Raw genomic sequence first — 23,197 nt, forward strand, 5'->3', positions numbered from 1 at the left:
GCTCATTGTTCTCCTGGGTTTATTGAGGAGTTCTCTTCTAACCTGCTGCTTTCTCTGTGTGTGGCAGGCTCTTCGGAGGAAGAGGAGACACAAAAAGAAAAAGCAGAAACCAAAAGGTAAGCAGCCCCTGACCCCACAGCTGCGGTGGCAGACCCCAGCCCCATGCAAAGTAGAGAAATAGGGTCCATTTCCCCACCTGCCTCCCCTCTTCCTGCGAAGGTGCAGTCGTGCCCAGAGTCATGCAGAGGCACTGGCTGGGGCTCCGTTCTGAGGCTGCCTCTGAAATCTGGGGCAAAGGCTGCTAGGAAGCAGAGGGTCCCCAAGCAGCTCAATGTCTCCTTTATGTCTCACTTCTGGCAGCTTTTGGGTGCTGTGAGGAAGAGCTGGAGGAGGCTGGTGCATCCCTAGAGACATGGTAAGCAGTGCCCCCCTCCATGAATCTGCAGTGGTCAGTCCTCTCCTTTAGTGCCATGCAATTCATCCCCACCCAGGGCAGTAGAATAATCCCTCCCTGCCCCGACCTATGTACCATGCAAGCAACTCTTCTCCCTTAGACTCCTGCAATTCATTCCCACCCAGCAGAAGTTGCCATCTCTAATCCACCCCACGCATGCATACAGTGGGTCATTCCCCTCCTCGAGCATCACACAGTTCATTTAACCTGGGGCAGCGGTGGTGGAGGGGTAGATTGTGTCGACTGGACTGGACTGGACCATCCTCCCCTCCCAAGATGGGGAGAAAATGTTTTTTGGGAGCAGCCCCGTGCAGGCGAGGTAGAGAGATCAGCAGGAAGGCTGGGCTTTCTGGTACAGTGAGTAGGGTGAAAGGGATCCAGCAGCACTTGTGTAACGGCCCCTTCTCCAGTCCCCCAGCAGCAGTTCCCAGCAGGATTTGAATCCTGGACCTTCAGCTCTGCAGCATAAAGCACCCCTTAGAGCTGAAGAGGTAGCTGTATTAGTTGGCAGCTATAGTAGGCTGTTATCCTATATGTTGATTAGCTTCTGTGGGCGGGACATGACACACGCTGCCAGTAGGATACACTCTCACTTCCTCAGCACTAGACAGGGCTCACCTAACAATCCAGCTAACCCCAAACCAGGCCCGGGTATTGCAGGGGAGGAGGCTGCCTCAGTGGAGAATGGGACAGGGAGCCTTTCAGTGCCACCCCTCTGGGTAAAAGAGGGCCTGAGGGCAGGGCCTGCACTCAGTTATCTGCTCTCTCTGTTCCACAGCTGCCCTGTGCACCTGGAGAAGCTCCCCTTGGCTCAGCGCCTCAGGCTTGTTGACAGGAGGCTACAGGACGTGGCAGACACCTGATGAAGTTCTGATGCCGTAAGGGGCACAACTAACAGGGGCACCAGACTGGGCTGGGGGTGGGAGGAGAGAGAGGAGAGGAGGGAGCGGGGAAAAAAGACACTCCAGGATCCTAAAATAACAGGGAAAAAAAAAGAGGCTTTAGCTAGAGAGAGAGAGAGACCAAAGTGAGTGAGGAGGTGAGGGTGGATCAATGCCAGTGCAGCAGAGGGAATGACCCGAACAGGGAATCATCAAATGATCCATCCCCTGTCGCCCATTCCCAGTTTCAGACAAACATAGACTATGGGCCACCATCCCTGCCCACCTTAGCTAATAGCCATTGATTAATTTATCTAGTTCCTTTTAGAGTTTATAGTCTTGGCCTTCTCAACATCTTCTGGAAAGGGTTACACACACATGCTCACATCTTCCTCCCCCAAACCAATTCTTGTTAGCTAATCTTTCTATTAAAATAGCAGTAGATCCCCGATCATGCTCAAGGCCCCATTGTGCTAGGTGCTGCACATGTGCGTGTGACGAAGGGGTTATCGTTCTAGATAAAATGAGTGCCGGCTCCCCCTCTCAGTCCTTCGTTACCCAGCTGATGTCCTTGTGTCAGGGTGTGGTGTGCAATGCATGCCTAGGCACTGCCCCATTGCACTTCTGTTGGAAGGCTGTGACCAAGCCCTGCCTTTGCTCAGCAGGGCCATGTCCCATCTGTCCCTGTCTGCTTTCTCCCACAGGCCGAGTGTGTCGACATCTGTGATGAGCCAGTTCTCCTACTCCTCTAGGGAATCCACCACCTCTCCCCTCTGGAGTCCCAGCTCCTTTTCCCTGAGAGAAGCCTCCATGACTTGGTCAGAGCCCCTCTGCCACACAAGGGAGATCATGACTGTCACAAGCTGGGAAGGATCCACTCATCCCATCCAAGCCCAGCCTCTCCCCAGGCCCCCTGCCCACAGCAGACGAGACTGGCGAGAGCAGAACATAGGTCTGGACCAGATGTCAGCCCATGACTCAGACTTCAACATCCGACAGAAGCATCTGCAGAGCCAACTGGGGGCTCCACAAACCCCCATCCCGGGAGAACCATTGCTGAGTGAGCAGGACACCAAGCAGCAATGGGAATTCAACACAGATCGGCCCAAATGTGGATTTCCAGCAAAGGTCCCAAAGCCCCTGAGATCCGACACCAGGCCTCAGCATGCACAGGAGATCCAAGAGCCATGGGTCTGCCCCTGGGGACCCCTGCCCCAAAAGGCCCACAGGATTATGGCATCCCCTGATGCCATCCTGGCCAGGTTTGTGCCCATGGCGGGGGTCAAACTGCAGGATCACGTGGCTCAGAAATGCTTTCAGATCGAAACGAAAGCTTTTCCTAAGGTCGTGAGAGAGTCGCACAGAGATGCTCCCCTCCAGACAGAGACTGCCCTGCCTGGGCCACTCCGCCCCCCTAGGGAGCCAGGCAGGCACAGGACAGCGGCATTCCCAACAATGGGACAACAGCCTGCCCACCCCATCGAACTCCACATAAGGCGTGAGCATCTCATCATGCAGAGGGGGCTGCTCACCCTTGATCCAGAGCCCCCGGCAAAGCTGCCTCACGCCGGCCAAGCCAGGGGAGCCAGTGTGGAGTTCAGTGAGATGGAGACCGATTTCCTGCAGACAGGGAGGCAAAGCACAAGCTCCTCTTCTTGCACACGTCCTCCAACGCCAGTGGAAGATACCACCATAGAGACCGGCAGGAATGATAGCGCGGCAGGAAACCAGACTAACCCAGATCGCTGCACTCTGCCAGCAGGGATGGATCTGATATCGCCACCTCCAGGAACCACAATAGCAGAGAAGACACTCGAAGCGACACTCCAGATTTATAGGAGCGAGTTGAGAAAGCCCCTTACCAGTGTGTGTGACAGCAAAGGGACTGAAGAGAAGCTGGAGCTGCACATGGAGAGGAAGGTTACCTTGGGAGAAGGTTCCTGCCTGGGGCCAGGGGCACAGGCAGGTGAGGGCAGGGCAGATCTTCCCAGGACCCAATGCCACCAGGTTGCCCCAGAGGCCCCAGGCTCTGAGAAACTAACAAGATCCATCCTTGACTCTCTCATTGCTGGGCAGGCTACACACGACCTGCAGATCAAGCACCTGACGGAAATGTTGAGCAGCTCCCGCCCCTTGGCGGACCAGGTCTCAGTTTGCCAGCAGTGCCGCAAGGCAAATCCAGGAAAGATGAAGGGTAAGAAAACTCAGAAGGAGACATCTGCTGAGCTGCATGGTCTTCAAGACATCATGGATTCACATGGGTTCGATGGCACTGTGAATTCAAAGCTCTCCAGGGACCAGCCGCCAATCAAAATCTGCAAGAAGTGCAGTAAGCTTCGATGGAAGAGACCAGCTGGCTCTGCAGGTGCTGACTTGCCCAGAAGATCCCATGGAATTCCACAGCAATGGACTCCAGGAGACTCCTCAGCATCATCCAACCACAAGATACCAGTGGTGTGGCTCCTTCCAGCAGACAAGAGCAAGACGCAGGATGGAATGGGGAAAACGGCTCCCACCAGGCAACCAAAGATGGTGTCCATTGCTACGAGTACAACAGAGCTTTTGCAAGCTGGGGAGAAAGGAACTGGGAATCCTGACGGTTCTCCCCCAAAGTCACCAAAGGCCTCCAGAGCTAGGACACCATCCCCTTCAAGGAGCAAAGTTCTCAAAGAGATGTTAATGCACCTGAAGCAAATCTTCAGCAAGCTTCAAAACAAAGTGAAGTCCCGAATGTCCAAGGACTCTTGTTCCAGAACACCCAACACTAAATTTACAAAGCCACCCTTTTGGAAGGCAAGGGCCTCCAAGGGTGGCCGGTTTCCATCCTACTGAATCCCACCCTGCCAGCATGCCCACTAACAGAAGGGGCCCACAAATTCCAACATCTCCCTATTATCCAGTGGGTCTGGTAAGCATGGGCTAAAGTGGCTGAGACGAATGGCTTGTTGTCCTGGGACACAGAGACTGATGTATAAGAGACTCTCCTTGGGGTATGACATTTAAACTCAGATTCCAAGATGAAGGGGGGTCTGGGGGCTTGGATGAGATTGAGGGTGTGGCTAGCTCACTGGATTTGTTACTTTACCTCATGCGGTTCAAGAATCAATCCTTCCTTCAAGAAGAGCTGATACTAAATTTACAAAGCTACCCTTTTGGAAGGCAAGGGTCTCTAAGAGTGTCCAGTAGTACTATTGGGGCCCTACCGTCAATCAAACCCAAACCAGTCCCATGACCCCCGAAACCCGGCCCCTCGACCCCTTAAGCCCCGCCCACCTATCACCAGAAGTCCCACCCATGGGGATATTACTTCCAGGGTCAAGGTGGACACATGGCCGGAAGCAAAGTGTGTCATGTGACCCCTCTAAGAACTCCTCCCGCTGCTCTCTACCAATCAGGAGGGGTTTCGTCCCCATTGGCCTGCCCCAAGAGGTGATTTGACCAATCAGGGGTGTTCCAGGGTGGGGTGACCCATCCGGATGTGGCTCGTGTGACCCCTCTAAGAACTCCTCCCAATGCTCTCTACCAATCGCGATGGGTTTCTGCCGCATAGGACCACCCCCAGAGCAGATTTGACCAATCGGTGGTGTTCCGGGGTGGAGTGACCCGCCCAGATGAGGGTCGTGTCACCCTTCTAAGAACTCCTCCCAGCGCCCTCTGCCAATCAGAGCGCAACACTATCACCCCATAAGTCCCAGCGCCGGGGCAGAAGAGGCCATCTTTTACCAAGGATGCGTACTTTAGAAATCATGGAAACATGGGCTCCTTCACCATCCCTGTGAGCACTTTGGACTTTGTTTTAGCCCCGAGGGCCTTTGGGCTTTTGTGGAGAAAGGGCTAGATCAGCAACAGTTCCCACGAGGGCTCTTTGAATCAGCCGTTGATGGATACGCCGGAACCCAAAACCCAAATTCTCGTGAGGCACCCCAATGAGCATGAAGGCCTCTCATTTTTCACCCCCCCCCCCAGAGGTGGAAGGCGAACACAGCTCGGGGGAGTCATCGGAGAACGAGGTGAATGGAAAAGACATTACTCAGGTAAATGAATGATTAAGAAGTGACTGTTGATGATGGGGTGTAATGGGGTTAGGAACCGGGGGGTGGGTGGGGGGGGCTGTGTATGTTTAAAAACAAGCAGTGAGAACTTACACTGTTTCTTTTCTGAAAATCTCTCGACAGCTTGATGATGCCTTTCTAGAGGAGCCAGAGGCCCTGGACAACGTTACATCAAGCAGCGAAGATGAACCGGGCTCTCCTTGTTTTTGCTCAATGCCGATACAAATTGTTGAAGAGGACTCCGAGGATGACAGCTATTAGGAGTTTAGGAGGCTTGGCATGGAACTAACTGAGCCAGTGCCACGTCGTGAGCATAAAAAAGTAATGCGGACTATTGTACGTGTTGCTGTTTATGCTGTCCTTAATCCCGGCCTTAGGGAAAAGCTTTCTGAAGATTGTGAGGGCCGTGTCATAGATGTGCCAGCCCAACGGCGCCATGACTGTGTGACTTGGACTTCAGTAGATCTAAACTGCAAGCTCCGGGGCCTGTGCGCTGAGCTGTATTTGGAAAGCTTATTAAACACTGTTCTTGCCATAGGTTATGCTATGCAATGTCTGTGCCTAACCCAAGAACATTTAGCATAAGGGGTGACCTTGATAAATGCTGTGCAATTTAGTGCAGACTCTGACCGTGTTTTAAAGAAAATGAGCAAACCGGAAGATGTCTGCGTCACATTATTGACTTGAACTGGGACCGTATAGAACATGGTTGCAACCAAGGTCCTGTAGTGGCACCAAATCTTATGTAAAGGGGGTCATATAAGGGATCTAAGACCAGGTTATGGGTTGCTGGTTATGATTATGCTGTCTGTATGCATGTGTCATTTGTAGTGGAAGTTATGAATATTGACTCTATCCTGTCTGTATTTCAAACTTATGCTATGCTTCTGGGTGACATCCCAGACGAGTTGGTGTTGAGCTCTGCCTAGCCTGCTTGATGGCCCATTAAGGACCATCAGTTACACAACTGACCCATTGAGAGAAGGCAGATGCGCCTTGTAAGTCAGCAAAGTATGCAGGGACTTGTCCATATGACTCCAAACTCCATTTTGCTTGTAATTTTCCACAGTAAGGACAAAGAGGTGTTCTTACACCTGGAAAAGACTATAAAGGCTGATGCCTCATCTCCATCTTGTCTTCAGTCCTGCTTCTTACCTCTGGAGGGCCTTTGCTACAAACTGAAGCTCTGAACAAAGAACCGATGACCCATCCCAGCTGGGGATGTACTCCAGAGACTTAATTTAAACCTGCAGTTTATTCTATCACTGCTACAAGCCTGAACCAAGAACTTTGCCATTACTGTATGTAATTGATTCCATTTAACCAATTCTGGCTCTCGTCTGTATCTTTTCCTTTTATGAATAAACCTTTAGATTTTATAGATTCATAGATTCCTAGATTCTAGGACTGGAAGGGACCTCAAGAGGTCATCGTGTCCAGTCCTCTCCCCTCATGGCAGGAGCAAATACTGTCTAGACCAGCCCTGATAGACATTTATCTAACCTACTCTTAAATATCTCCAGAGATGGAGATTTCACAACCTCCCTAGGCAATTTAGTCCAGCGTTTAACGACCTTGACAGTTAGGAACTTTTTCCCCACTCTAAACCTCCCTTGCTGCAGTTTAAGCCCATTGCTTCTTGTTTATTCTTAGAGGCTAACTAAGGTGGACAAGTTTTTTCCTTCCTCCTTATGACACCCTTTTAGATACCGGAAAACTGCTATCATGTCCCCTCTCAGTCTTCTCTTTTCCAAACTAAACAAACCCATTTCCTTCAGCCTTCCTTCATAGGTCATGTTCTCAAGACCTTCAATCATTCTTGTTGCTCTTCTCTGGACCCTCTCCAATTTCTCCACTTTTTCAGTACCTGTTTTCCCTCAATTACAAGGTTTCATCCTGTGAGTTTATGGACGATGAAACCGCGTGTGTGTCTTGGAAGCACGCAAAAGACCGGTACTCTGTCTCCGGCAATGCCAACGTCTTCATAGCCTGTTTCACCACCACTTTTGCCTGCTTAAAACTATACAATCTCCGAGAGAGGTTGCAAGAGCGGTGCCTGTACCACGACACTGTCTTGGTGATATTTGTGAAAAGGGAGAGTGAGTGGAATCCCCCTCTGGGGGATTATTTAGGGGCAACAACCGGTGTTATTTTTAACCATCTCCTTAAACCATTTTCCATACCTTCAAAGAATTTGAAGGGTTAACAGCGGGTCTGGTATGTATAGTTCTGTGAAATTCTTGTTGTAACTCTTTAAAGTCAGGTAACACATCAATGTAGCAAAAGATGTTATGGGCTGTAAAATAGCTCCACATCCTAGTTTTTAAAGTTCTGTTAAATCGCTCTACAACCCCTGCTTTAACTTCATTATTAGTAACAAGATGGTGAACTCCATGCCACTTTAATAATCTGCTTAAAGGTTTGTTTAAAGATTCTTTCCCCCGATCGGTTTGTAATTTTTGAAGCACGCAACCTTTGCTGAAAATAGCTTGAAAGGCCCTGGATACTTCAACACCCGTCTTGTCTTTTAGGCCTAAGGCCCAGGCATATTTGGATAGAATGTCTATCACTGTTAAGATGTACTTAAAACCGCTGCTGCATTTGGAGAACCGGTGCATATCCACCAAATTTGCCTGCCATTGCACATCCACATCTGAAACAATGGTCTTGTTGCTTTTAAAACGTATTTGAGCCGGTTTGTGTAAAGTGAAAAAAGAACAGGAGTCCTTGTGGCACTTTAGAGACTAGCAAATTTATTTGAGCATAAGCTTTTGTGGGCTACAGCCCACTTCATTGGATGCATGCAGTGGAAAATACAGTAGGAAGATCTATAGATATACACAGAGAACATGAAACAATGGGTGTTACCATACACACTGTCAGGAGAGCGATCAGTTAAGGTGAGCTATTATCAGCAGGAGAGAAAAGAACTGTTTGTAGTGGTAATGAAAATGGCCCATTTCCAGCAATTGACAAGATGTGAGGAACTGTAGTGGGGGGAAAAATAAGCATGGGGAAATAGTTTTACTTTGTGTAATGGCCCATCCACTGCCAGTCTTTATTCAAGCCTAATTTAATGGTGTCCAATTTTCAAATTAATTCCAATTCAGCAGTCTCTTGTTGGAGTCTGTTTTTGAAGTTTTTTTCTTGTAATATTGTGACTTTTAGGTCTGTAATCAAGTGGCCAGGGAGACTGAATTGTTCTCCGACTGCTTTTTAATGTTATAATTCTTGACATCTGATTTGTGTCCATTTATTCTTTTACGTAGAGTCTGTCCGGTTTGGCCAAAGTACATGGGAGAGGGGCATTGCTGGCACATGATGGCATATATCACATTGGTAGATGTGAATGAGCCTCTGATAGTGTGGCTGATGTGATTAGGTCCTATGATGGTATCCTCAATAGATATGTGAACAGAGTTGGCAACAGGCTTTGTTGCAAGGATAGGTTCCTGGGTTAGTGTTTTTGTTGTGTGGTGTGTGGTTGTTGTAGGTTTGGGGGCTGTCTGTAAGAGCGGACTGGCCTGTCTCCCAAGATCTGTGAGAGTGAGGATTGTCCTTCAGGATAGGTTGTAGATCCTTGATTATGGACTGGAGAGATTTTAGTTGGGGCAGTGGCGGATTAACAAATTTGCAGCCCCTAGGCCCTCAAAAATTGCTGTGCACCCCCACCAGCAACAGCTCACCTCCGCTCCCCACGGCAAGCCTGGGAGGGGGAAGAAGGAGAGTTGTTGCATGCTCGGGGGGTGGCAGCGGTGGAGCGGAGATGAGCTGGGTCGGGGAGCGGTTCCCGCCCCCACCCCCGGGTTACTCCCCGCACCCGCGATCCGCAGCTCACCTCTGCTCCACCTCCTCTGAGTGGGCCGCTACTCACTTCTCCCTCCCTCCCAGTGCTTTTGCGTGGCAAGCCTGGGAGGGAGGTGGAAGGAGGGAAGCGCGGTGCACCTGGGGGATGAGGCGGGCCAGGGATTCGGAGAAGGGGCAGAGTTGGGGGGGGGTGAGCAAATTTGCCGCCCTAGGCCTAGGCCTCGTTGGCCTACGTGATAATACACCGCTGGTTGGGGGCTGAAGGTGATGGCTAGTGGCGTTCTCTTACTTTCTTTGTTGGGCCTGTCCTGTAGTAGGTGACTTCTGGGTACTCTTCTGGCTCTGTCAATCTGTTTCTTCACTTCAGCAGGTGGGGATTGTAGTTGTAAGAACGCTTGATAGAGATCTCGTAGGTGTTTGTCTCTGTCTGAGGGGTTGGAGCAAATGCGATTGTATCGTAGAGCTTGGCTGTAGACAATGGGTTGAGTGGTGTGGTCTGGATGAAAGCTGGAGGCATGTAGGTCAGTATAGTGGTCAGTAGGTTTCCGGTATAGGGTGGTGTTTAGGTGGCCATCATTTACTAGTGCTGTGGTGTCTAGGAAGTGGATCTCTTGTGTGGAATGGTCCAGGCTGAGGTTGATGGTGGGATGTAAATGTGTAAAGTGTAAGTGTCCTTCTCTGAAAGCCAAACTGTTACCTGTCTTCTATTTAAAGTTTTACTGTGCTTTCTGGCCACTTCACCCGGCCGAAGCTCCCAACTTCCCCGGGGGTGTAATATATTTTCTTTAACAGAGCTGCCTGTGTAGAAATGATGGTTACTGGTACCATCTTTTACTAACACAAATATGAAGGGGGACACATTCATATTGACACATTGAAATAAATATGTTTTATTAATTGCCTGGTTTAACACGACCTTTTACAGCCGCCTGTAAAAATGGACACCACGACCCCTACCATAAGGGAGTCTGAGCTGGTTAATTCTTCCATTTTGTCCTTTTCTGGATTTTCCTCTTGCGATCTGTGTCTCAGACATGAGCAAAACCAGCTGATGCCTGATATATTTCCTCCCAAAAAGTGGTGAGCTGGCGCTAGTTTCCACCGGTTCGCAGGAACCGGTTGTAAAATTTTGAAACCCTTTTAGAACCAGTTCTTCCAGGACAACCGGTTCTAAAACAGCTTTTAAATTTAACTAAAGCTCGAGCAGCTATCCACCCGGTCCAGGTCCCGGCCGAGTGGCTCTGGCCAACTCAGCTCGGGCCCCCACAGTGCCGGTCTCGGTCCCGGCTGAGTGGACCTGGCCATGGCCGAGTGGCTCCAGGCAGCGCGGTAAGGGAGCAGGGTGTAGAGATGGGGTGTTGGAAGAGGGCAGGGGAGTTTGTTGCATTGTGGGGGAGTGGATAGGGGTTGCGGCGGTCAGAGAGCAGAGAACAGGGGGATTGAATGGGGGCAAGGGTTCGGGGGGGCAGTCAGGAAGGAGCAGGGGTTGGATGGCGTGGTGGGGGGCAGGAACAGAGAGAAGGTGTGGTTGGATGGGGCAGGAGTCCCGGGGGGCCATCAGGAATGAGAGGAGAGGTTGGATGGGGCGGCAGGGGAGAGTCAGGGGACAGGGAAGGGGGATGGATGGGGCAGGGGTCCCGGGAGGCCTCAAGGAACACGGGGTGTTGGATGGGGCATGACACCATGGGGGGGCACGAACCCCTCGTGGGGTGAGGAGGAGGGAACCTGTTGTTAATATTTTGGCAGCTCATCACTGCGTCCCACGAGGCTACCGATGTCAGTTCTCAAAGACCTCTAGAAAGGCATCGTCGAGCTGTTGAGAGATTTTCAGAAAAGAAACAGTGTAAGCACCCCACTGCTTGTTTTTAGATTTACACAACCTCCCGGTTCCTAACTTCATTACACCCCATTATCAAACGTCACTTCTTAATCATTCATTTACCTGAGCGACATCTTTTTTGTTCACCTTGTCCTCTGGTGACTCCCCTGAGCTGCTTTCGTCTTCCACCTCTAGGGGGGCGGAAAACGAGAGGCCTTCATGCTCATCGGGGTGCCTCATGAGGGTTTGGGTTTCGGGTTCTGGCGTATCCATCAACAGCTGAGTCAAAGGGCCTCGCCGGAACTGTCGCTCATGTAGCGCTTTCTCCACACAAGTCCAAAGGCCCTCGGGCTAACACAAAGTCTGAAGTTCTCACCAGGGTGGTGAAGGAGTCCATGTTTCCACGATTTCTAAAGCACGTGTTCTTGGTAAAAGATGGCCTCTTCTGCCCCGATTGCTGGGACTTATGGGGTGATAGTGCTGTTCTCTGATTGGCAGAGGGCACTGGGACGAGTTCTTAGAGGGGTGACTTGATCCTCTTCTGGGCAGGTCACCCCACCCCAGAACATCACCGATTGGTCAGATCTGTTCTCAGGGCAGTGCTGTGTGGCTGAAACCCATCGTGATTCGCAGAGGGCAGTGGAGGAGTTCTTAGAGGGGTCACACGAACCACTTCCAGATGGGGCACCATGCCCCGTAACACCCCTGATTGGACAAATCACCTCTCAGGGTGGGCCTACGGGGGAGAAACCCCTCCTGATTGGTAGAGGGCAGTGGGAGGAGTTCTTAGAGGGGTCACTTGACACACTTTGCTTCCAGTCATGTGTCCTTCTTGACCCCGGAAGTACTATTTCCCATGGGTGCGACTTCCAGTGACAGGTGGTCGGGGCTTAAGGGGTGAAGGGGCAGGGTTTAAGCGGCCTAGGGGAGGGGTTAGGGTTTGATTGATGGTAGGTCCCTTATACTATTTCCGGTTCCATACTACTGAATCCCACCCTGCCAGCATGCCCATTAACAGAAGGGGCCCACCAATTCCACCATCTCGCTAGCAATCAGCGGGCCTTGTAAGCATGGGCCAAAGTGACTGAGAACAATGGCTTGTTGTCCTGGGACACAGAGACTGATGTTAAGGGACGCTCCTTGGGGTATGACGTTTAACCCCAGATTCCAAGATGAAAGCGGGGCCTGGAGCTTCAATGAGACTGATGGTGTGACTAGCTCACTGGATTTGTTCTTTTACCTCAGAAGCAATCCTTCCTTGGCAGTTGCATGGCCGAAGTCTCGTCCTTACAGATGTTTTGGCCACATGTGTGAGTAAAAGCCAACAACCCCTGGAGAAGGAGATTAGCATGTCCCGTGGGTGATTAATCAGGGACGGGACAGTGACAGACCAGGTGTAATGGGAAACAACAGCCACATCTCTTCTCATAGTGACTTTATTCATAGGAATTCTGAGGTTAGAGCAGCCACCGATATGGCTCTTTGGGGGCCAACATCCCACCGGTCCCCTGGCTCTCCACGAACAGAGTGACTTTTTAAATGCTGCTGCCTGGCTTGGTCTCCTTTCCCCAGACTGCTGTCCTCCTCAACTGCGGGTGGGGATGGCCCTTAAGCTTCAGGTCTTAGACCCTGTATGAGCCTCTCTCTACAGAGTGGAGATCAGTAGCTCTTGTATCCTCGTATATAAGGGTCCAAGATGGAATAGGTGGCCATGACCTGTGTCACCAGCTCTGGAGCTGGATGATGAATTGACTCTTTACTTGACAAGTACCCTGATTATCCTCGCTCGAAGATGGTTGCTTTTCCTGCTGTACACAATTCGATTCATTAAAGGAGGAGCCAGCAGGTAGATGTAGCCCAGGATAATTTGAAGCAAGGGAGAAGAGCTCTTCCAGAATCTGTGTATGACAGTCAGGCTGAACTCTGGCATGTAGAAGAGCAGGACGGCGCAGAGGTGGGAGACGCAGGTGTTCAGGGCCCTAAGGCATTTTGTGGGGGACGTGATGCTCAGCACTGCTTTGAGGATCATCACATAAGAGAGGAAAATGAGCAGCGAGTCCAACCCCACCATTATGACTGTAATAAACAAGCCATAGATGTCGTTGACTGTGATGTCCGAACAAACCAGCTTTATGACGTCCTGGTGCAGGCAGTAGGAATGGGAGAGGACATTGGCTCAAAAGAATCGGAACCATTTCAGGAGAAAGGGGAGTGGAAATATTACTGCCACGGCTCTTAGCACAAACACCAGTCCCAACTTGGCTATTCTCGGCAGGGTTAAGATGGAGGCATATCTCAGCGGGTTACAGATTGCGATGAAGCGGTCAAATGCCATCAACAAGAGCACAGAGGATTCAATGAATTGCAGAGAGTGGATGAAGAACATCTGGGCAAAACAAGCATCAAGGCTGATCTCTCTAGAGTTAAACAAGAATAGGCCCAGTATCGTCGGTATGGTGGCTATCAATAAGCCAAGGTCTGTGGTGGCCAACATGGAAAGGAAAATGTACATGGGCTCATGGAGGATTGGATCTGTTTTTATAATGAACAGAATGACTGAATTTCCTACTATCGAAATAGCATACATGGAGCTGAAGAGGACAGAGACCCAGAGATGGATGTCTTCCTGCCCAGGTATCCCAGTGAGAAGGAACACTACAGGTGTGAATTTGGTGTCATTGACAGCTGACATACCGTACTGGGCAGGTCCAAGAAGTTTTGAACTTTCCTTCCTGAAAGGAAAAAGAACAGGAAAGTAGATGATATTTAATGAGACATCTTTCTGCTCTGAGTGCAAATCTAGGATTCCCAGAAGCTCAAGGAAGATCAGAAAAACATAGATTTGGATTTACACCCCAATAGGATATGCCAATAGGAAGACAGGCACTGCCAGACTGGATCTGACCTGCAGTCCTTCTAGCCCAGTAACCCGTTACACATGCGTCAGGGGAAGACAGAAGAATCCCTGCAATAGGGAGCTATGAGATTGACTGCTCCAAGGGAAAGTTTCCCCCAGGCACCCACTAGTTAGACATATTTTGTGGTGTAAATCCAGTCCCTCTTTGAATCCTGCTAATCCCTTGGCCCCATTGATATCTTGTGGATCAGAGTTCCACAGCCTATTGGAGCGCTGTGTGAGTTTGCAATAATGACATTCACACAGACACCCTTTCTGGCCCTCAACTTCAAAGTGTGGCCCATTGTATCATGATATGTGTGTACACATATGGCAAGTGCATGACGAACATGGTCATTGTGTTTATCTGTCCTGCATTTAAGTTATTCATAAACATGTTTCATTGCCTCATTATATACATTCTTTTTTTATTTTCTCTGCTCCTGTGAGTTCAAATTATGCCACTGCCTCTTTGCAGCACAAGGGATAAATTTTCAGGGTCTGTTTCTGAATTCAATAACGGCATCACTCCAGATTTACGTGTGTCAATTCGACCAGAACCGGGATCTATTAACTTTCCCTTACCAAATGCTCCCAGTGATACACTCTGACCCCCAAGAATCCCTCCAAGAGAAGCTGAAGTGCTTTGCCTGGCCAATGTTGACTGAATCCAGAGGGTTTGATCATCCTACAGGTTCCCCTTCATCCTCACAGGACCCGCATCTGCTCCCCATGCAAGGGATTGTAGTTATCTGGTAAGTTACACGCTAACATGGACAGTTACTTCAGCTGGATGAGGGAGGGGTTGGCATCGCAAATGGGTGAATAGTGCAAACACCAGGTTTGCACTAATATCCAGTTGAGTGTGCTAGTTACTTCAGCCATGCTTCTTTAACAGGTGATGGAGGTAAATTACATAAAAAACTATTACACTGCTCTTTCCTGCACCTCAGCTCTACTCTTTGCTGAAACACAGACCAGCAGTTCTGTTCTCTCAGGACTTTTTGGAAAGTCTTGTACGGGTATTGTAGTGTTATTGTGTGCAAGACCCTGAATGTAAGTATTAGAAATGGCTTCTGCTCAGCTAGCAGGAGAGAGTACCATACAGCTGTTCACTGAACAGAGAGTTCATAGCACAAACCCATTGCAAACAGTATGTGGGGTACTTCTGAAAAACTTTCTAAAGCAAATGCCTTTAAGCACTAAAGTTACTGCTCCTTCCTGTAGCAATTCCAACAACTCTGCCACTGGCTTTCAATATGCATCTATGTCATGAAATTTTTGTTTGTAATATTTATATTACAATGAAAAGTTTTGGCATAACATTTTCACAGCTGTACTTTGGCACACACACGTCAACGACAGGTACCAAACCCAGCCGGACCTATTGAGCAGGCACAGTGCTCAGTGCTACAGCCACATTGTGCGGTAGCCCAGGGCCCAGTCTGAGGGTGGGGGAATGGTGGGATTTCACCCCACGAGAAAGGAGGCTACGGAGCCTGACGTTTGGCCCTCAGACACCAGACAAGGAAAGAGATGAACATTGCCCTGTAACTCTGAGGGTTTCTTCAGGGCAGAAGTTGAAAATGCATTTGCTGATTAAATTTCCAGCAGCAAATATACCTGATACGATTTGGGAAGTAGTCACTGATATTCCGTGGGGTCTCTTCTTCCTCAGCCCCTGGCAGGATTGGGCCCAGAGCACACCGGACGTCTAAAAATGGGACTCCTTGAGAAAATCGTTACTTGGGGCATCAGGGTTTTAACACTGCAAGCTCGCTTTGAATGTCAGATTTCTGTGTAGATTAAATTACTCCCCATGGAGCATGGGCAGATGTAGTCATCGGAGAGGCTGCCTGGGCAGCAGGCAGCATCTGTTCACATAGGGCGGCTACTGTCTTTATGAAGCCTGTCTGCACATTCCCTTGGGGGCCACTTGGCCATCAGGGAACCTCAGCTGCTTGGCTCAGTGTGCACCAGCTGTAACCCCTGTGACAGCCAAGGGCAAACTGCAGGAGGCCAAATCACAGGGGATGTGTGGTGATGCTATCCAGCTGGACTGCAGTGGCAGCCCTGCTGCAGGCTCTATTCCTTATGGTTCCAATTAGTCACAAGGAAACCTTGGGGGTGGCCGAGTGGTAACAATGATGTTGTCACAGCTGTGATCTCGCTGAAATAAAATATAATAAATAATAATTATTATAATATAGGACCCGATTTTTCCCCAGCAGCCCCCTTTCCTGCATTAGAAACCCAGGTTTCAGGGCAGGCCAGGGAGATTCCACAAGGCTCTGTATATGGCAATTTCCCTCAGATTTTTCCAGGAGGGGAGGTCCCTTTCTTCTCTCTGAATGTAAAGGGGACCAAGGATCCAGGGATCTCCAGAGTTATGCACAGATATCAGTGATCCACTGGGAGCTCAGCCCACCCACCCACAATCCTTGTGCCTCCACAACTGCTTTAGGACCCTCTCCAGCTCCCTGCTAGCACAGGTTCATCAGAGATGTGCTACCAGGGCCTGTCCTTGAATACTGTGTGCAGATGTGGTCGCCCCACCTCAAAAAAAGATCTATTGGAATTGGAAATGGTTTAGAAAAGGGCAATAAGAATGATTGGGGTATTGAACAGCTTCTGTATGAGGAGAGATTAATAAGACTGCGATTTTCAGCTTGGCAAAGAGGCGACTAAGGGGATATGACAGAGGTCTATAAAATCATGAGTGGTATAGAGAAAGTAAATTAGGAAGTGTTATTTACTCCTCCTCATAATACAAGAACAAAGGGGCCACCAAATGAAACTAATAGGCAGCAGGTTTAAAACAAACACAAGAAAGTATTTTTTTCACGCAACGCACCGTCAACCCCTGGAACTCCTTGCCAGAGAGAGTTGTGAAGGCCAATAGTATAACGAGGTTCAAAAAGGAGCTATAGTGATTCATGGAGGATAGGTCCATCAATGGCTATTAGCAGGATGGGCAGGAATGGTGTCCCTAGGCTCTGTTTGCCAGAAGCTGGGAATGGATGACAGAGGATGGATCACTTGATGATTACCTGCTCTGTTCATTCCGTTTGGGGCACCTGCCACTGGCCACTGTCAGAAGACAGGATACTGGGCTGGATAGCCCTTTGGTCTGAGTCTGAAGGTATTGTCAGTGCAGCCCCGGGCTGCCCGTGCACTCAGAAGAGGGACTGGAGGGTGGGTGGATGAAGAGCTTGTGAGGGTGGAACCTCAGCCAGATCTAAGAACTGTTTGGAGCTCAAAGCATTAGGAGCTGGACGTGTGTGTGTTTTGAATCCCAATTTCCAGTTCAGTCCAAGGGGGCTGCTCTGAAGATTGGATCTAGGCCAGCAGGATGGGGCTGCTGCCCCCCACTGACACTTAGTGGGTTTTTTGGCTGGCCTCTCCCAGTACCAAAAGAAAGGGGAATGGAGGAAGAGAAATCAGGATCCTGAGACTGACAGTCCCCAGGGCCAAGGGGGAAATGCCAATGCTCCAGGTGAGCCTGATTGACAGGGCAGGCCGGCCAATGAGGGAACCAGGATCCCATCCTCCATGTGAGGGGAGCTGCCTGAGGCGAGCGGGGCAGAGCTAAGGGGAGAGCAGCAGCCAGAGATAGGGGAGCTGGAGCAGCTGGGAACGGGCAGCACAGACCAGACGCGCCGTCAGGGAGCCAGGGCCAAGCTGCAGCGGGGAGCTGCGGGACCAGAGCTGGGACTGCGGATGCCGGTCACGCTGGAGCTGGGCGCGGGGAGTGGCTGGGGAGAGCAAGGGGGGCCCTGGGCAGGGGCCCAGCGCAGGGAGACACCCCCAGACACACAGCCTGGACTCCGGGGGAGGGACCGTGACCCTGACCGGAGGGGGGGGTGGGCAATGCTGGGGCGAAGGCCCCAGCTGGCTAGAGCCTGAGGCCTGCGAGGGAGCCGGGAGTGTGAGGAACAGGCTGTGACCTGCCCTCACGTCTCAGAGACGCCGGGTGTGGTGCCCCCGAGCCCACAGGGTGGGTCCCTTGTTCCTCTTAACCCTCTTCCATTTTTCCTTGTTTCCCTTACAGTTGCTGTTTAATACATTGTATTTGGTTTGAACTTAATGTGCTGATCAGGGGTGAGAGGAGCGGCCGGTGTGGAGAGAGTACCCCGGAGTGGGGCCACCCCCGAGCACACAAGAATCTCCACTTTCATTTAAAAAATAGTAAATGTCTAGCCCGTCATGTTCAAAATGGGACCCCCCAATGATTCAAAAAGTATAAGGCAAATCAAAAGAATCCCCCAGATAATTTTAAAATCTCATGATTTGGGAGGCCTGACTTGTGATGTCTGAATGTATTGGGTTGGCAGTACTTGCCGATATGTAGCGGGTATGGAAGCACTTAGCTTTACAGCCAAGCAAATAATTCATGGGGAATAATTTAGGCTGTGAACCCATCCCATTTCCTCTTCAAAATTCTCCTTAAGAAGCTTACAGGGCACTCAAATTTATCCCTATTTCAAAAATAATCCCGGGGTGAGTTCAATGAATAATTCTTCTTCAGGAATCAGTTTGCTAGTTAAAACTCACAGTGTGTGGATTGGACACTCAGGTCATATGACTTGACTTCTGTTCCCTGATTGGATGAGCAGAACTCCAAGAAATCTGATTGCTGACGTGAATGCTCTCCTTTTCTTATTCAGAATTTATTTTCAGGGACTATAATGTACTATTGAGGAGACAGTGTGTTCCAATGGGCAGAGCACTGGCTGGGCAGTCAGGAAACCTCAGTGCAGTCGCAGTTCTGCCACTGACCTGCTGCATGAGCCTGGATGAGTCGCCTCTCTGTACCTCAGTTTCCTCATGTGTTTAATAGTCTACTAACCCGTACTGCCCTTTGAAAGGTGCTTTCACAGATTCCAAGGCCGGAATGCTGTATCACACAGGCCAGAAAACTTCCCCAAAATCATTCCTACAGCAGATCTTTTAGAAAAACATCCCGTCTTGATTTAAAAGTTGTCAGTGATGGAGAATCCACTACAACCTTTGGTAAATTGCTCCAGTGATTAATTACTCTCACCAATATCAATGTATGCCCTATTTCACACAAGCTCTGTTCAAGATGGTTTCTCTCAGCCACAGTCTCCCAGCAAAATGGTGACTGGCTCTCCCCTTGCTCAGGCTCTCTTCCAGGGGCCCAAAGGTGCTGGTGCTTTTGTTTTCTTAGGTGAAAGAATGTGGGGTTGTCTGCCCCTTTCTTTTCTAGTCCATTGAGTCTTGGAAGCTGATTCTTCTAAAGCAGTGGTTGTCAACCAGGGGCACGGGGTACACAGAGGTCTTCTAGGGAGCACATCAACTCCTGTCAGTATTTGCCTAGTTTTACAGCAGGCTACATAACAAGCACTAATGAAATAAGTACAGATTAAAATTTCATACAGACAAAAGGAGAAAGTCATCAATTTGTCAGTAAGAGTGTGCTGTGACACGTCTGTATTTTAGATCTGATTTTGTAAAAAAGTCGTTTCTAAGTGAGGTGAAACTTGGGGCTACACAACACAAGTCAGACTCCTGAAAGGGGCACAGTAGACTGAAAATGTTATATCCTTGGGGGCAGCCGGTTTAGGAAGAAATCACTTGAGGCCAGACAGCAGACAGCTACAAAACTACCATTTTATTTACAGACACAGAGCTCACTCAACCGGCCGAAGCTGGCCAGGCTATCCCCTAATAATCTAACTCAGTTGCCATAGGAACAAAAACCATGACAACCAAATACACAACAGAAAAGGTTGAGAGCCACTGTTCTAAAGGATCCCATCAAAGCAAAGTTTATCCAAACTGTGAGGAAGGCGACCTGAAGTCTGGTGGTGAAGGCTCCGTGTGTAACCCACACACCTCCTGGGTGAGTTGTCCGGTCCTATCAAGTGGCACCAAGACCACTTAATGAGAGGGAGATAAAATGAGTCTGTGCTGCAGCCTTTTAGCTCATGCGGTAGAGATTCATGCAGTAAGTTCTAGGTTAAGTCCCGCTCGCCACCAACCGGGGTCTGTCAATGTTACAAGTGGGGGCTCGTCTGGGATTTCAACTGGGAAGTCTCTGAGCCAGGGCCGCCCAGAGGATTCCGGGGGCCTGGGGTCTTCGGCGGCGGGGGGCCCCCGCTTCAGCAGTAATTCGGCGGCAGGGGGCCCTTCCGTTCCGGGACCCACCGCCGAAGTGCCCCGAAGTCCCGCGGCGGGGCCCCGCCACCGGGCCCGCGCGTCTTCGGGCACTTCGGCGGCGGGTCCCGAACGGAAGGGCCCCCGCCGCCAATTACCGCCTGAAGACCCAGCGGCGGGTCCCGCCGATGATAATTCACGGTGGGAGTCCTTCCGCCCGGAGCGAACGACCCGCCCCGCCGGCGAAGACGGGAGAGGAAGAGTTTCCGGGCCCCTGGGTGAGTGAAGGACCCCACCCAGGGGCCCCGAACACTCATGGGGCCCCTGCGGGACCCGGGGCCTGGGGCAAATTGCCCCTCTTGCCCCCCACCTGGGCGGCCCTGCTCTGAGCTCTGGATGTGCTTCCTCAGCGAGGGGAAGTCTGTAACCCACACACCTCCTGGGTGTGGTGCTCTGTCCTATCTAGTGGCACCGAGACCATTTAGAGGCAGTTCAATGAGTCTGCTCTACAGCCCTCGCTAACAGCTGGTTGGCTCTTAGTTCATGCAGTTGAGGCTCATGCACTAAGCTCCAGAAGTCCCAGGTTGGATCCTGCCTGCCAACAACCAAGGTCTATCAACATTATTCGTGCTCTTCTCCCTCCCCCTCCCCCCACTTGCATTTGCTGAAATGTAAATTGCTCTGTTCACTACCATCTCCTTCCCCTGCTGTCTTAATGACCCTGTTTGCTGCTTATCTAAACCCCCATTCCTTTGTTTAGGACAGACCTCTTTAACAGCGTTTGCTTGGGAGGGGCTGTCGGGTTTTCACAAGTAATGTCGTACAGGGGCAACTCATAACTCTCTATGTAATGTTGCATCGTGATCTTATTGACCAGAGAGTTGTTAGTTTTCAAATGGTACCTCACAAGGCATATTTCGTACAAAGATTATTACCATCACATGCAGGGTGTGACTAGAGGGTGCTTTGGGTCACATATGCTCAGTAGAGCATCACCAAGGGTGGAGGGCCAATTCCACTCCCAAATTTTAAAAAAAGAGGGTGCCAACCTGTTCTGCCAGTTCAGCCAGCCCCAGAGAGAGACAGCCATATCGGAAGGGTGCTGAAGATCTCTGCCCCGAGGGCTGATGTTCGCAGGCCTGCTTTGGCTACCTGCAGCAAGCGGATAACTGCCAGGAGAAGGATCCCAGCCTATTCAAAGAGCAGAGTGCTTGCTGCTTGGTCAGCTCAGGAGGGTGTGAGGACATAAATGCCAAATAAGCAGTGCATGCTTTCAGTGCATAGGATTAGTGGCCCATGTACCTTTCAGTACTGAAGAAATCTGTATGTTAGATACTGTTATTTTTCTTTGACTGGTATGTGCTGTATTGCTGTAATGATCAGAGCATGTTTCGATTTATGAGGCGTCTTAGTTAACCCACAGATTGTCGTCTTATCAACAGAAGGATTTTTTTTTGTTTAGTCTGAGCAGCTTTACTACACTGTGGTGTCTTTCCTCCACATCGGAGCAACTCAGGCTCCTGGCATCCCCAGCTGTCCCAATGTGAAGATTTGTGGTGTTCTCCACAGGTGGGAGTTCCGCTGTCAGAACAGACTGAACCTGCTCACTGTCCCTGCAATACAATGGAATTATTACGGGTACGGGTGTAATCAAAGTTTGGTGGGTTACACTCAGGCCAGGCCCTTGTCTCCGGCTCTTTAACGGAGCCCTGACTCTGCTCTCCCAGGAGCCCCTCTCTGCCTGAACACAGGTTCTCTTACAGGCCCAGCTCACTAGGTGACATCTACCCTGTCTTTCCATCCAGACTCCATGGAAGACTGGAGAACTGAGCAGGATTATGACATCACAGGTATCAAGGAGGCTGAACAGCTGTAACAGAAGAATGGCCACACTGGGTCAGACCAAAGGTCCATTTAGCCCAGTATCCGGTCTTCCGACAGTGGCCAATGCCAGGTGTTTCAGAGGGAATGACCAGAACAGGGAATCATCAAGTGATCCATCCCCTGTGATCCATTTCCAGTTTCTAGTAAACAGAACCTAGAGACACTCAGAGCATGGTGGGGCATCCCTGCCCATCTTGGCTGATAGCCATTGATGGACCTATCTTTCATGAAATTATCTAGTTCTTTACTTTTTCCACAGAAATCATGATTTTATAGACCTCTATCCTATCCCCTGTAGTTGTCTTTTCTAAGATGAAAAGTCCCAGTCTTATTAATCTCTCCTCCTATGCAAGCTGTTCCACACCCCCAATCATTTTTGTTGCCCTTTTCTGAACCTTTTCCAATTCCAAGATATCTTTCTGGAGATGGGGAGACCACATCTGCATGCAGTATTCCTACGCTTTGTTTCCTATGGTTCAGCCAGTTACTGATCCATGAGAGAGCCCTTCCTCTTATCCCATGACAGCTTACTTTGCTTAAGAGCCTTTGCTGAGGGACCTTGTCAAAGGCTTTCTGAAAATCCCAGTATGTCAGTGCACTGCAAGGCCTTCAATGGCTTTTAAACTTTCCCATGGGACATCGGAGACATGGTCCAGTTAACTTGTGTTCAGGCCTAACAAGAACTCAGATGCAACCTGCTGTGAGAAACTCGTTTTAACAAGGATGCCCCTGTACCAGCACAGGCCACAGGTCAAAATGTGTAACTTCAATTACAATGGTATTGGAAGAGCCCGAAATAACCGCTACAGGAATGTATTGACTATGACCCCTTACTTCAAATGCATTGTGGCCTAGTGGATAGAGCACTAGATGGAACTCAGGAGACTTAAGTGCTAGTCCTGGCTCTGCTACTGTCTTGCTGGGTGCCCTTGGGAAAGTCACTGCTCTTCTCTGTGCCTCAATTTCCCATCTCGAAAAGGGGGCTAATGCTACAGACCTCCTTTGTAAAGTGCTTTGAGATCTACTGATTGAACATGTTAGATAAGAGGTAGGGCTCTTTATTGTCTTATGAGATAGGGTGTTTTCTTAAAGCGCCCTCTGCTGGAGTCAAGTGATTTATCTGAGAATCTCTGCTCTTTATTTTATTTTATTTTATTTGTTAGCCAATTTTAAGCCCTCGTGGTTGCAAAGAGAAGCTGGAGAACATGAATTGAGTGCACCCTAGCGGCTCAGACACCAGAAGGCAAATGAAGAGCTCCCCAGATGAATGTTTTTTGAAGATCT

The 23,197-nt window shown here is 49.9% G+C and overlaps 1 pseudogene; it reads right to left on the bottom strand.

Moving 5' to 3' along the window:
* Positions 1–12,633: 12,633 nt before the first annotated feature.
* LOC120385528 lies at positions 12,634–13,705 on the bottom strand (annotated as a pseudogene).
* Between the last annotated feature and the right edge of the window lie 9,492 nt (positions 13,706–23,197).

Source organism: Mauremys reevesii, linkage group 1 (genome assembly GCF_016161935.1).
Source record: "Mauremys reevesii isolate NIE-2019 linkage group 1, ASM1616193v1, whole genome shotgun sequence".
Classification (NCBI taxonomy): Eukaryota; Metazoa; Chordata; order Testudines; family Geoemydidae; genus Mauremys; species Mauremys reevesii.